Here is a 12,886-nt window from a genome sequence, read left to right as displayed (position 1 = left end):
CTCGCATCACTGTCATTAGCAGCAGTGTGGGGGAAGGCCCACGAGTAAGGAGCCGTCCTTTCATCGCTGTATTTAGGGATGATGCTCTGTGTTTTGGTTATGCTCTCGTATTTGAAGCGCCTACACGATGTGTTGGCCCATCAGAAATGTTTTGATGAGATTTGGCAAATTCAGGGAAAGCACTCAGTGCGTTCATTACTCTCGCTGCATTTTAAGGCTCTAGTGTGTATTTCTGTTCAAGGAAAGTTTAATGCCTGGGTTGTTTCAATATTAAAACTGAGGCTTTCTTGCAGGCACATTTGAGATATATTCGACTCCTTTCTCTTCAAATAGTTTTATTCAGCAGATCCACAGTAATTTCCACATTGTGGATGCTTTGGTGTGAGGCGTTATCAGTTACCCATACAATCAGAAAAGGCCCTGGGACCAATCCTCCTAGTGCCTGAATGTGGGATACTTTCATTAAAGCATGTAATCTTTGAATTAGGAGCACTGTTTCGTTCCAGGGGTGGTGCCAATGGGGAGCGTTAGGAGTTGGCACATTTAGAATATCAGCTCACAAATACAGGCCTGTAAGTTTTCAGTGTATCTGAAAATTAGATGATGGGATAGCCTGTGTGATTTCTGAAGGATATGTTTGATGTCAACATTAAAAATAGAAGTTTACGAACAGTTAGGGGCTTGGATTACTCCTCTAACTTACATTATTGTCTGACTTGTTGGTGTAGTTCTCACCAAAGTCGAAGGAGAGAATGCACTGGTGAGCAGGCAGCAGATGCCCATTAGAGCCTAAGAAGATGTTGTGGCTATTGAAACACAAAGTAAGATGCAGAGGTAAGATGCAAAATCCATCACTGGCTCAGGGCTCCTGCTGTGCCCATGTGCTGCTGCTGCTGATACGGGCATACCGACACAAGGAGAGGCTGGGCTCCTGCTCCCTTTACCCATCAGTGTAAGCAAAACTGGGTGGATGAAGAGGAAATATTACTTGTAAATTCCCTTGCTTTTATGGAAATAAACCAGCCATTACTGCATCTCAACTGTGACAAAGGGAACCTATTTAAAAACAACAAAAAAAGAACAAAACATTTAAAAAAAAAAAAAAAACATAACGCAACTGTTTTGAGTGTGGAGAAAGTAATGCTTTTTTTTTTTTTAGACAATTTTTTATTTCTCATGAATTTCTAATTACTTATTTTCTTTTTTTTTTTTTTTTTTTTTGAGCTAAGTGTACATTATGCATTTCTCAAATGAGGCTTGAAGTCTTATTATCTGCATTTATATACAGAATAACTAACATTAGTGCGGGAAGGAGAAAAAATGAAATCTGAGTATGCAATTTGTATGACTGAATGACAAATAGTTCGTTTTTAATTAGTTAATCTTTCTTCCCCAGTCTTTGAAGCTATAAAAATAACATCAACAAACAAACTTGTTTAAAAGCAACATAAATGGCTGGCGGTTTCAAAGGGGAGCTTGCTGGCTACCAGGCAGTAAACAGGTAATTTGTGAAAGAACTGTTACTTTCTTTGATTGAGATCCTTGCAGGTTTGTGTTTTGAGATTAATAATAGATCAGACACTTGAACATTAAAAAGGAAGCAAATGCAAAAAATAGAGAAGGAAAGAGAATTGGATGTTACTATTGGACTATATGCGATGCAGCAAGTTCTCTTGGAAATATGCAAGAGAGGCAGACAGAGAAGAAGGTGTATTTGCCCAAATGTGCACATGGCACCACTTAACACCTCTCTTGATTTCCTTATGCTAAACAAAGAGATAGCAAGTGCTTACACCAAGCTGGCACACTGTCAGGGGGCAAGCTGTATAAAGTTTCCTGCTGTCAGGTTAATAAATTTTTTAAAAATATCCAAAGGCAGAGGTAGCTGTAGGAAGCTCATAGTAACAGTTGCCATTCTCCTATGGATCATTTTTCTCTTTAATATCCTATGTAGCACTTGGTTTTCCTTGTTGCGTTGTTTTCCCAGGTTTTGTTCTTTCTGATACTTGTGGGCTCTTTGTTTTATTTCTTTTTCATTGCAAAGCTGTTTCTTTCTGTTACATCCATCACCTGTGGTCCCTTTCTGGAGAGAGAGAGATGGTCAGAGGATGGGAAGATCAGCATTATGGCTTTTTGACATAGCGGTGTATTCGGTATACTCTTTTTTTTTTTCTACTAATGGTTTATTTTTTGACTTTTATTACAATTACCATTAGTACTAGTTCTATTATTAGCACTATCAAAATAACATTTCCTGGTTACAGAAATCGTTTCTGATGGGCTTGGTGACAGAAGGTACATTAATATGACAACTAAATCAGAAAATTAACGATGAAGAGGGGCAAAAGCAGAATAAAATTAAAGGTATCATAATTTTGAGCTTCAGCTGGAATATTATTTTCTAATGGAAACGGTTTGATGTTTGTTCATGTAAAGTCTTTATTTTTCTTCCCTGCGTAAGAATCAAAATCAATATTGGTATGAAACAAAAGGAGATTTGTATTGTGACATGTCCTGCTTTATGTTTTGATATTGCTTTGATGCTCTCAAAAGCAGGTCTGAGCCCTTTTACTTTGAAAGCGGAGGTCATCTAGAGAAGAATAGTACCTCAGCCTGTCTGGCTAAATAAAACCTGCTGTTTTCAGAGAGACTGAAATTGGGTTCATTCTGTAGATATTCCGCCGGTATCTACATCTACCAAATCGATGCTCAACCCAAACCCCAGCAACTCTCTAAAACGTGGTTAACACTAAGCTACTGCTTGGCTATTCCTAATGATAATTCGGGTTTTTTTCCATTTTTATTTCAGAATATACAGAAGGAGTTGTTGGGAGAGTGTGTTATTTTTATCAGGTGTCCTTTCTTTTCAGAAAGGTAAATCATTGTTTTAATTTCAGAAAGTAAAGCAAACAAAGAACAAAAACCTGGTCACGCTAACTGAAAGTGGTGACAAAGGTTTTTAAAACAGAAAGAAAAAAAAAAGAAAGATTAAATATTAAAATTATCAATCTGGCTGGAAGAGGGCTTAAATTATTTTATTGCAATAAAAGAGTCAGTTCTAAAGCAATTTTATGTTACTCTGAAGGTGTGAGTGTTAAACAAATGAGAAGATTTTCCTGTGAGAAACTAGAGCAATTTATGATTATATTAGTTCTTTGCAAACTGTTGTGGTGTTTTTTGAAGTCCTTTAATACTGCCTTTTAGAGATGCGTGTGTTTCTGTTCAGGTGATGGTTGAGCATTAGTGATTCTGTGAAGTCTTTTTAATTTTCTAGCTCATTGTCCAATCTCACCTAGTCCCACTTGTTTAAGTCTTGCTTTTAAGTTGTTGTATAATGAATTATTAGCAGTCGGTTCTGTTCCAGCAGAAAGTAATGGAAGTCCTGTAGGAGACTGCAGTGGACACAGTATCTCACTACCTACGCCAAGTCCTTATAGAGGTTCAGTAGAAACAAAAATGCCTTCTTTCCATTCTTACAGTTCAATTTTGCAACTCTTTGCACTTGTTTGTACGTGCATACACATGCATGGTGCACGTAGCCATGCCCAGGGAAGTGTCAGTAAAGTCTACTCGAGTGTTTTGCTTCCTTGCTGTTGAGTTCTAGGTTCTTTAGGTTTCTGTGCTTTGCTTGAAGCTTTTCTTTGGGGTAGGATTTGTTACTCGAACAGGATGATCTAAAACCCTTAATCAAGAAGCCAGAATTGTTCTTAGTAAATATACCCTAAGGCATACTTTAATATATTATACTATTAAGAATGTGTAATTATTTATTGAGGTAGCACGGTATTAACTGGAGAGGAAGAAAGATCATTTGAATTCAGTCTAATCTTTTGAGCAAATACAACATAGAGCAGTTTTTATATTTTCTTTTTCATATAATTGGGATTTACTCGCACGGTGTGAAGATGTCATGTTTGCTCAGCAATTTGAATAAACATGAGGCTAGATTTGGAGAGGTCTTGGGTGAGCACCCATTGGTGTGCTTACAGCACGGTTTGGGATGCCTTGGGGTGTTTGTTACATTAATAATCCTGTGCCAAACCACAGACAGCCCCTACTGCACTCAGACAGTGCTCTGCAACCTCCCATGTTCCACCTAAATGTCAGCTGAACATACGGAAAAGAAGGAGTGACCGCTTTGTGATGTCTTCATCCTTGCCAAAAGAGGAATTATTTAGCCAGTCCTGGGTTACCATGGTCTTCCCTTCCATCATGCACATAGATGTTGATATTATGAAGGCTCTGTGATTCCAAGCCCTCTGGTTTGGTATTGCAGGATGAACAGTAGTCCTGAAGGGCTGACATCTGACCTGCTCTGGGCAGCAGACATTTTTTTTACCAGTGCTGAAAGCTACATAAATCTGTCAGATCAGCAAAGAAGTTTTTTTTTAGGGAATGTTCAGAAGACTGGCAGTGCAGATTGTCGTAATTAGGCTCTAAGAAATAATTATGCACCAAAAATGGCAATTAGTACTGAAATAAAAACATGACTAGAAAAATAAGCAATGGGACAGATATATATGAGCTTAAAGGTGATTCTAAACGTATAGGCTTTCTATTTCTCCTCCTTTCTTATGCTTCCTTGCCTCATATCATAAATATTTGGGACTGCAAGCCACAAATCTCTCCACTGGAACAGTGGAATTTATAACTGGAGGAAAGAAAAAATAAAAAAAAGAAAATTAATTTATTTATACTTTTGTTTCCTAATTGATTATACTTCATTCTAATAAGCACTGTAAATGTAATGATGGTATCCAACCAGATGAGCATCTGCATGCATCATTTGATTTTCCTCTTACGAACAGAGTGAAGGGAACTGTTGTGTGGCTCTGTGGCTGCGTTTTGATGCATTGCTTTCCCAGTCATCTTACATGGCTACTGCAGGGTGAGCCTTCTCATAACGGTTGCTGACAAAAAATAAAAAAAATAAATAAAATCTTTCAATCAGTTGGTGCTGCTTGCTCTCCCCCAGCCCCCACATCTCTTTGCTTTTATGAGGCCATGAATAAAAGAGGGACCGAATGATACGAAGGCTTCCTCAGATGAGATGTCCTCGTTGATGAGCAACTTTGGGTCTGCTGGGACCTATGGCTTGTGACTCTGGAACTCCAGTGGGTCAAATCAGAGCCATTCCTGCACCACAGCAGGTTGTAGGCAGTGAGCAGCATGAGAACTCAGAGAAAGCATCCATCTTGTGGGGAGGAGCAGAATCAGGCCCTTTCTTGCAGTGATTAAAAATAAAAAAAGAAATTAAATCTCTCGACTCTGATCAAGCTTCTGATTTTTTTCTTTATTTTTTTATTTTTTTAATTTTTGACAACCTGTTTTGGTTTTGTATTTTCTGTGGCTTTGAATAACTGCTGTATTCTGAAACAGCGGAAGACAGTTTAAAAAAATATATATATAAAAAAATAAGATTCTGCAAAAGACAGCTTACTGCTGACTGTTTTATTTTGTTTATATCTGATATTTCTTGTGGTATTCAGATGGTTGTAATAGACTAGCAGGAGAGCTGCATGTCTTGTCATCTGTAGTGTATCAATACGTTTTTATAATGATACAATAACCTGAACCCTGTAACAGTTTATGATCCATTTGAGAATTCTTATGGATTCTCAGAGTGACGGAGACCTGAAAAAAGAACTTGACTGCTTTCTCAAAACTGGTGCTGTGACAGGAAAAACTAGTGCGCCTGTGATTTAGTTGCTAAGGAATCATATTGATCTGATTCGTCATTAAACTTTTAAGTTAAAAAAAAAAAAAAGTCGAGCTGTTGAAGGTGGAAAAAACGGTGATGTGATTGTGAGGGTCTGCAATACAGGTAAACTGTGCCATATCACTACTGATATTGATTTGTTATGATTAATAAATATGATTTTATGCATTACCCATGTGCTGTATCCATAATAGTGCTTTTTTTAGAGCAGAAGAAAATTGCTTCTTGCTCTTTATTTTTCATTGACTATTTTTAGTCAATGATAAATAAAGAACTTTAACAGCAGTCTGAATGCAGGAAAGACAGGACTTTAAAGTGGGACCTGCAGAATGTAGCAGTAACGAATAACCACACAGGGAAGTATACACGCAGCCATCTTAACATTTGTAATGATACTAATTTCCTCCTGCTTTTTAAAATATGCTTCCACATGAGCTCTCAAAAACCATAAAAGCCTGGCATGTAAAGTAAATTGTTTGTCACTTGCTGACGACCTGCCATATTTATTGTCAGGAGAAATGGACATTAGTTGGAAAAGCAGTTGTTAAAGGCCAAACAATTTTTAAAGATGGCAAAGATGTGCAAGGGCTTTCCTTTTTCTAACAATGAGCCACCCCTGCAGACATCAAAAGACAAGATAATAAGACACTTCAAGCACAATTCAAGATTATATTCAACATCTAAAGGCTCATCTCTTGTCAGTTTGCATTTACTCTCCCAGGGATGTGATGCTTCTATCATCATTCTGTCAAGAGGAGTCTGGCAGAAGCGATGAGGGCCCCTCATTTCACACACTTAGTGTTTTTTATCAAATAGCCCACGCTTATTCTGATTCAGCCAAAATGGAGGGATAATTTGAAGAAGGTCATGCACAAGTACAAAAATCTTGTGCTGATTTGTGTGATTAGAAGGCATTAAAATTGCACGTTTACGTTAGTTCCGAGATGTTTTGTCAGTTTATTTAGTAATACACTGTTGAAGCATTAAAAATCTTTTTTTTTTTTTTTTTTTTTAATTAAAGCTTGCTTAAAAGAACACATGCTCTATTATTTAGCAAATAATCTGACCAGTGAGCTATCCTAAGTGGCATTGTTTTAATGTATTTTTAATGTATCCACAAAATGTATTCCTACCCCTATTCCCCTTGCAAGTGGGATGTTCTGGAGCTCCAGAGGTGAAAGCTTTGCCTGTTTGGACCCATTAGGATTATCCTTGCTGATGGTTTCATCCTCTAAACTCTTGTTTGAGTAAGGATTTAGGAGGCTGAAGTCAGCACTGATATGAAGGTAATAATTGTGAGAGTACACTCAGGCAAATCTGAGTACTGATTACAATAGAACAACACATGGATGGTTACTCAGAAGTGATATTATTTAAAATACATGCTATCTTTGATTTGTTGCACAGATGTTTTATGCCCATCTCAATCCATTCACGTGGACAGTTTTTGTGGAATCATTTTTCTGGAAGCCAGAGCTGGGGCAGTGTAAGCATACAGCACCTGAGGTGTCACCTCCAGCCTCTTCCTTCCCTTTCCCATTCTGTAAAGTTGTGATCTGGCTCTGTGTGTTCTATTCACGGTAACTTATCAGTTAATTAGGAGTCAGTTGTTCTTCATGTTGGGGAATCCCAAAGGGAGGAGTGAGACGTAACTTGACTTCAGAAGCAGTTCTTCTGGTTGTTGTTTTCATAGGTCTTAGGTTAATGATGAAAATACTAATTATTCAAGACAGCGTTTGAAAAGCAATTTCATTAATCTTATCAAAATAATTTGTTGTGACAGTGTTCTCAGATAAAACAGAAGAAAACTTTGTAGAGCAGTGGTCTGTAAAACTTTTTGATAGTGCACCCCATCAGTAAAAAGTTCAACAGGCCCCCACAGTGTATATTTGCTTATAAATTATATACATGTAGTACCGTGATAAGTGAGCTCCAAAACACGCACAAGAAATTGGAATTAAGGAAGGATGAAATAGATATGGAAAATACTTCGTAATTTTTTAAATACTATTTGAGGTACAAATATTTTTTTTCTCTGTTTAGGCGTGCTGTGCTCGAAATCTTCAGTGGAGCAGGTGGGCCAAAAGCTGTGTCTATTTTCACATTTTCTGTCTTAATTCAGTGCAGGTCCCCTAGAGATGAGTGAGGACAGAATTTAGATTTTTTTTTTTTTTTTTTTTTGACTGGTTATGTGCAGTAAAGTCCTGAAAAGGATGCTGAATCTGTTTAAAATGTGCAGTCACTTTGCTTGTACAAGCTGCTAGCTTTCCAGGAAAGAAAATAACAGTTGTTCTTCAGCAAGCTTTTTTTGGCATCTCTGTTGGATGTCATGAATGAAACTTTTCTGAGGATTTCCTTTGTGGCAGGTATTACATTCATGTCATCTGGATCATACCACCTCTTGTTTTGGCATTACGCAGCTCTTTTTCCTAACAAGGAATACGAGGAGCTGACAGGGAGAGGAACGCGCAGGTGGAACGGAGTAAAATTGTTTTCCTCATCTCTGACTTTGAATTAAGCACCAAGAATAAAAAGGCCGGTTAGTGCTATCAGTATTACTTGTGCTTGAAATTGGCTCCACTACACAAACCGTAGATGGACCAGAACTCAGTGGGCCAGGCATATCCCATTGAAAGCAATAGGAAATGAGGCTGTTTAAAACCTCTTAAAGTGGAGCCACTGCTGAGGGACTCGACTGGAGCTGCTCTGAATTTTGAATCAGGAATTTATTAACTCAGATAGGAAGGAGCTGTGAAGGAACGTGCATTTGGCTTCGTGGAAAACCTTGCTCTGTGCCTTTCCTTTACATAACACTGAAGAAAAGGGAACCTGCAATCTTGGTGCATTCCAGAGGGCTTCCCCGGACGAAAAAAAAAAAAAGGGAATTAGGAAGCTGTGAACAAATTGTCAAAAAGATAGATGGAATTGCTGACTGACCTACTGGTAAGATACGCTAACAACTTCCACCTCAGTGTTATGGTATTTATGCTGCAGTGCAGAGCAACTTCTGAAAGGAATTCTCTCTCCTGAGCATGTAAAAATGCTTTTGTGTATGTAATATATCAACAGAGTGTGCAGTATTGCTAGGGAACTTGTAAGGAGAAGGGAGTATGCAGTTAAGCAGCTGCAGATGTTTTAACTGCCAGACTGTTATGTCCAGAATAAACTGTGGTTTTTTGCTCGCACTCAGAATGAAAATACTTTCTTGCTTTATTTATAAGGCCTATCCGTATTCAGAAATTTCTGCTGAATTATTCTGGATGGAGCTCAGTTATGTGTGTCCACATCAGTATGACTGTGCATCTGCTCCTGGCCTGCTCCATACTGTCTGCCACTGGAAATTCAGCATCCTTTGAGGGGAAACAGTGAGATGCTGCCTTTGCAGAATGCTCCTCATCAAAGCATGAAGGAGTGGTAAAGATTCAAAGGCAAATATGGCCCAAAGTCAGTGTGAACTTAATTGTGCAAGATCCGTATTGCCATTGAAAATGCAGGTGGTTACTGTAAAAGGCTTAGATTCTGAATGGAATTTCATTTCTAATAGATTTATTTCCCAAATTTTTACCAGCTCAGGCACGTTTTGTTGTGATTTCTTTCCATAGAAGCATGTAGGCTTGTACTGACTGTGGTCACTATGTGCATATCTGTATTTTAGTGAAGTTACTCGGAATTTACGTTCATTAAATATCAGATCCTGAAATGCAACGTAATGGGAGGGGAGAGAAGAGTTGCTGCTGAGTTCCAGTCTCCTTGATACAAATTCAACCCTGCTTAAATCTATCCTAGTTTGCTTGTGTATCCTCCTTACCCAGTCCCTTCCTTGCTTCTTTCCTTGAGCCTGGCACTGTTGTCCTGGCAGCTCACTCCTCAGGCATGAATGTGCAGAAGATGAACTGTAATAACAAGTACTGTTAAAGGTCTGTAAATTGTTTTCCATTTGCTCTCAGGCCCCAAACTGTGGGAGTTGTCAGAATACATGCAGGGAAGCTAATACTGATGCTCAGTGCCAGAGAACAAACCAAACAGCCCTATGTTGAGCAACCGTTCTCAGTTTAAAAAATAAATGGTAGCTGTTATGCAGTCCATTGGAAGCATTCCACAGCAGGATCCAGGAAATGAAAATGAATTCCCATAAATGAAGGTTGGAAAGGCACTATGTTTAACACGTTATAGATGTCTTGCATTTCTACCCGTCTTACAAGTGACGGGAATGGGTAGTAGCTTTCACAGAAGTAGTTGCATTGATTTGCTCTGTGCTGCACCCCTAGCTTTTCTCTGAACCACTCTAAGTTGTCCTGGTAAGAATTACCTGGTATTTCTGAAAGGGCATCTTGCAAAAAGCAGAAAGTTCACATGTAAAGTTGGAGAAGGAGCACTTCTCAGTTGGTGTGCACCATATAGTTTTTCAAAGTACTGAAGACAAACAAACAAACAAAAAAAAACCACCAGTTGTGTGAATTTTAAAATCAAATTGAAAAAAAAATGGCAAATGAAGATGTTGGTTGTACATTTTCAATGTGCACAAAGGAATCTTCCCTTAATGCCTGCACTAATCTGCCAGGAGCCTAAGAGGAGCGTGCACTTATGTAAACTAAGTGCCTATTTAAGCTCCTGCACAATGACACTTTGGGTAATTCTGTATGCTTCTGGGTTAGTGTTTACATGAGTTGACTGTGCATTGTTTTCATGGGTAAGTGAAAGTGAATGAGCATGCATAAATGTGTTTCTGTAGATACAATTCAACCTTTTTGTGTTACCACTCAACTATTTTTCTGTTTAAACTGTGACTCTCACTGTGGCGTCTCCTTTAGAAAATTCTTGCCTAACAAACAGCTCATTAAATCATTGATAAGATTCTGCTAAACAAACCCTGGATAACACTGGATATCACTCCCTGACAAGCAGATACACATGCGCACACACATATGCCCCAAAATTTACGTTTGTCCAATTTTAGAAATGTTTTTTTTTTTTTTTTTTGTGGGTTTTCTTTTGAAGTAAAACTGCAGGTCAGACCTAGTGGAATTACTGAAATTATTCAGCTAGCCATTAAGAAATGAAACTTGTGGCTATTAAATACATCTCTGTGGTTTCAAAATCATTGCCGTATTTCCTAAGCATCTTTCATTCTCCCCCCCTGAAAAGTTTTTCAACAGCTTTGCTCTCAGAGACAGGAACAACACACATAGCAAATTATTAAAACAGAAACTGTTTTCTGTGCATTCAGAACCATTCAGTTTCACTCCAGGAGGTAACATCTCAGAATGCAGTAATAACCATTTACTGATATTTAGTCAGGTACAACAGCAGGAGTTGAAGAAGGCAGTTCTCTCACTTTCACTTTGCAAACTGTGAATGACTTCCATGAATACTGGACTTGTTTGGCAGTATGATATTTTGATTATATTTTTTTATGTCTGTAGGAAGACATGCCACATTATTTTAGTAGATAGGAAGAGGTGCTTTTTTAGAATGGCTAGCCCATGTTGAATTCATGTTCAGGGTGTTATAACCCACAGGTGGCAGGTGTGCAATCCAACACAGGAGTGACCTCAGGAAGCCCAGCCCCCTTAAATATGTCAGAATGTGTTATGGTAAAGGCTATTAAAATTCAGTAGAAATGAGTGACACTGGGAACAGCTGTTAAAAGTCAGTCTGCAGGAGATAAAGGCTTAAAAGATAGCTATAGAACTGTTCAATCAAGACGCAGCCTCTTCAAGTAATAGAACTACTTCTCTGATTGTTTTTTGATTAGAGGGTTTTTTTGGTTTTAGCATGAATTAAAGGGACACAAGAACACCCAAAGACCGACTGTTTCAGACTCACCTGCTGTGAGGCTCAGGTACTGATAAAGAGTAATGAGAAAATGAACTTTGTGGCATTTTGAATGTCAGTCTCTAGTCATGTATGGGGAGGAGGGTGTTTTAATATTGTTCTCTTTTAGTCCTTTAACTGAAAAAGTCTCTGCAGAGGAACAGAAACAGCAAGGACTGGATATTGTCAATCTTCTAGAAAGACAATTTGATTTAACTTCATAAAAATAATAGAATGCATTATTGGTCTGTTGCAACACCAGGAACATGCTCATTGTCTTTTCTTATTCTCATGCTGGGATATGTCTCCAAAACAACTCTCTGATCTTTCCAGTCCAGCCTACCTCTTCTTACAGAGAATTGTCATATAAGTGCAGGTAAGAGCCAAATCTGTTTGTTTAATGATAGGTGACAAATGGTAATAGATTCAGCTAGAAGGTATATAAACATGTCTTCTGAGTGGAAAATATGACTTACGAAAGGAGTGCTTCTAAAACAATCAGTAGTCATTTAAGAATGATTTTTTGTAGGGCACTTTGTTGGGCTGTTATTGTCCAAAGAGAGCACTTCTGTGATGCAAGTCAGCTGCTGCCAATAATGCATAATTCAGCCACAAGCACTGAGGTTTACATAAATCTATGCCTGTTTACTATGCAGTGTTTTTCTACAGTGCAATTTTATTTGAAATCATGCTTGTGAATTTTAGACAGAGACCAAAAAGCATTGCCATAATACTTCAAGTTAATCATCACAGCAATGCCGTGTTACATTTCTTAAAAAAATTAAGTGAAATCTTCAGCATTAAAATCAAAGTCAATAACATGAAATAATAAAATACTTAACTCTCAACTCACTCTGCTGGAGCTCATGACAACTCCTACTCCAGGCAAGGTGATGGGACCTGCTATAAAGGGAAGCTCAGTGAGGCTTGCTTAGGGAGGTCCAATAAGTAGAAGCTGTTTTATGATCACACTACCAGGCCCTGCAATGTGGATACACTGATGTAGGCACCAAGTGGTGCCAACAGATGCTGGATTAAGAGTTCAACAAGTACAGAATAGCTGAATGAAAGGATTTAGTGGGCTTGGAGGCTGTCTACAATAGCTATACAACTGAAGAAGTACTCGCAACCTTAAAAGCCATCCCGTTCTTTGGGATAGGTGATCCTTCTCACCTTTTGCATCAGTATGAATTAGTAAGATTTCCAATAAAAACTGGTGGAGTGTTATTCCTCTCCCTTATTTCATCTACTGATGATGTGTCTCATTGGCTGTTATTGCTAGAAGGAATATTTGTTTATATTAATTTAGTAAAGATTGTTTGCATTTGGCCTGTATTCCTGTGATACGAGAGT

The 12,886-nt window shown here is 38.2% G+C and overlaps 1 protein-coding gene across 6 annotated transcripts in view; it reads left to right on the top strand.

Annotated features, from left to right (window-relative positions):
- POU6F2 (POU class 6 homeobox 2) overlaps window positions 1-12,886 on the top strand; it is a 338,317-nt gene that overhangs the window by 93,361 nt on the left and 232,070 nt on the right. The window lies entirely within an intron of this gene.

Source organism: Phasianus colchicus, chromosome 6, assembly GCF_987193195.1.
Source record: "Phasianus colchicus chromosome 6, bPhaCol1.hap1.1, whole genome shotgun sequence".
Lineage (NCBI taxonomy): Eukaryota > Metazoa > Chordata > Aves > Galliformes > Phasianidae > Phasianus > Phasianus colchicus.
The sequence above is the reverse complement of the archived record's forward strand: the minus strand, read 5'-3'. Positions and strand labels throughout refer to the sequence as shown.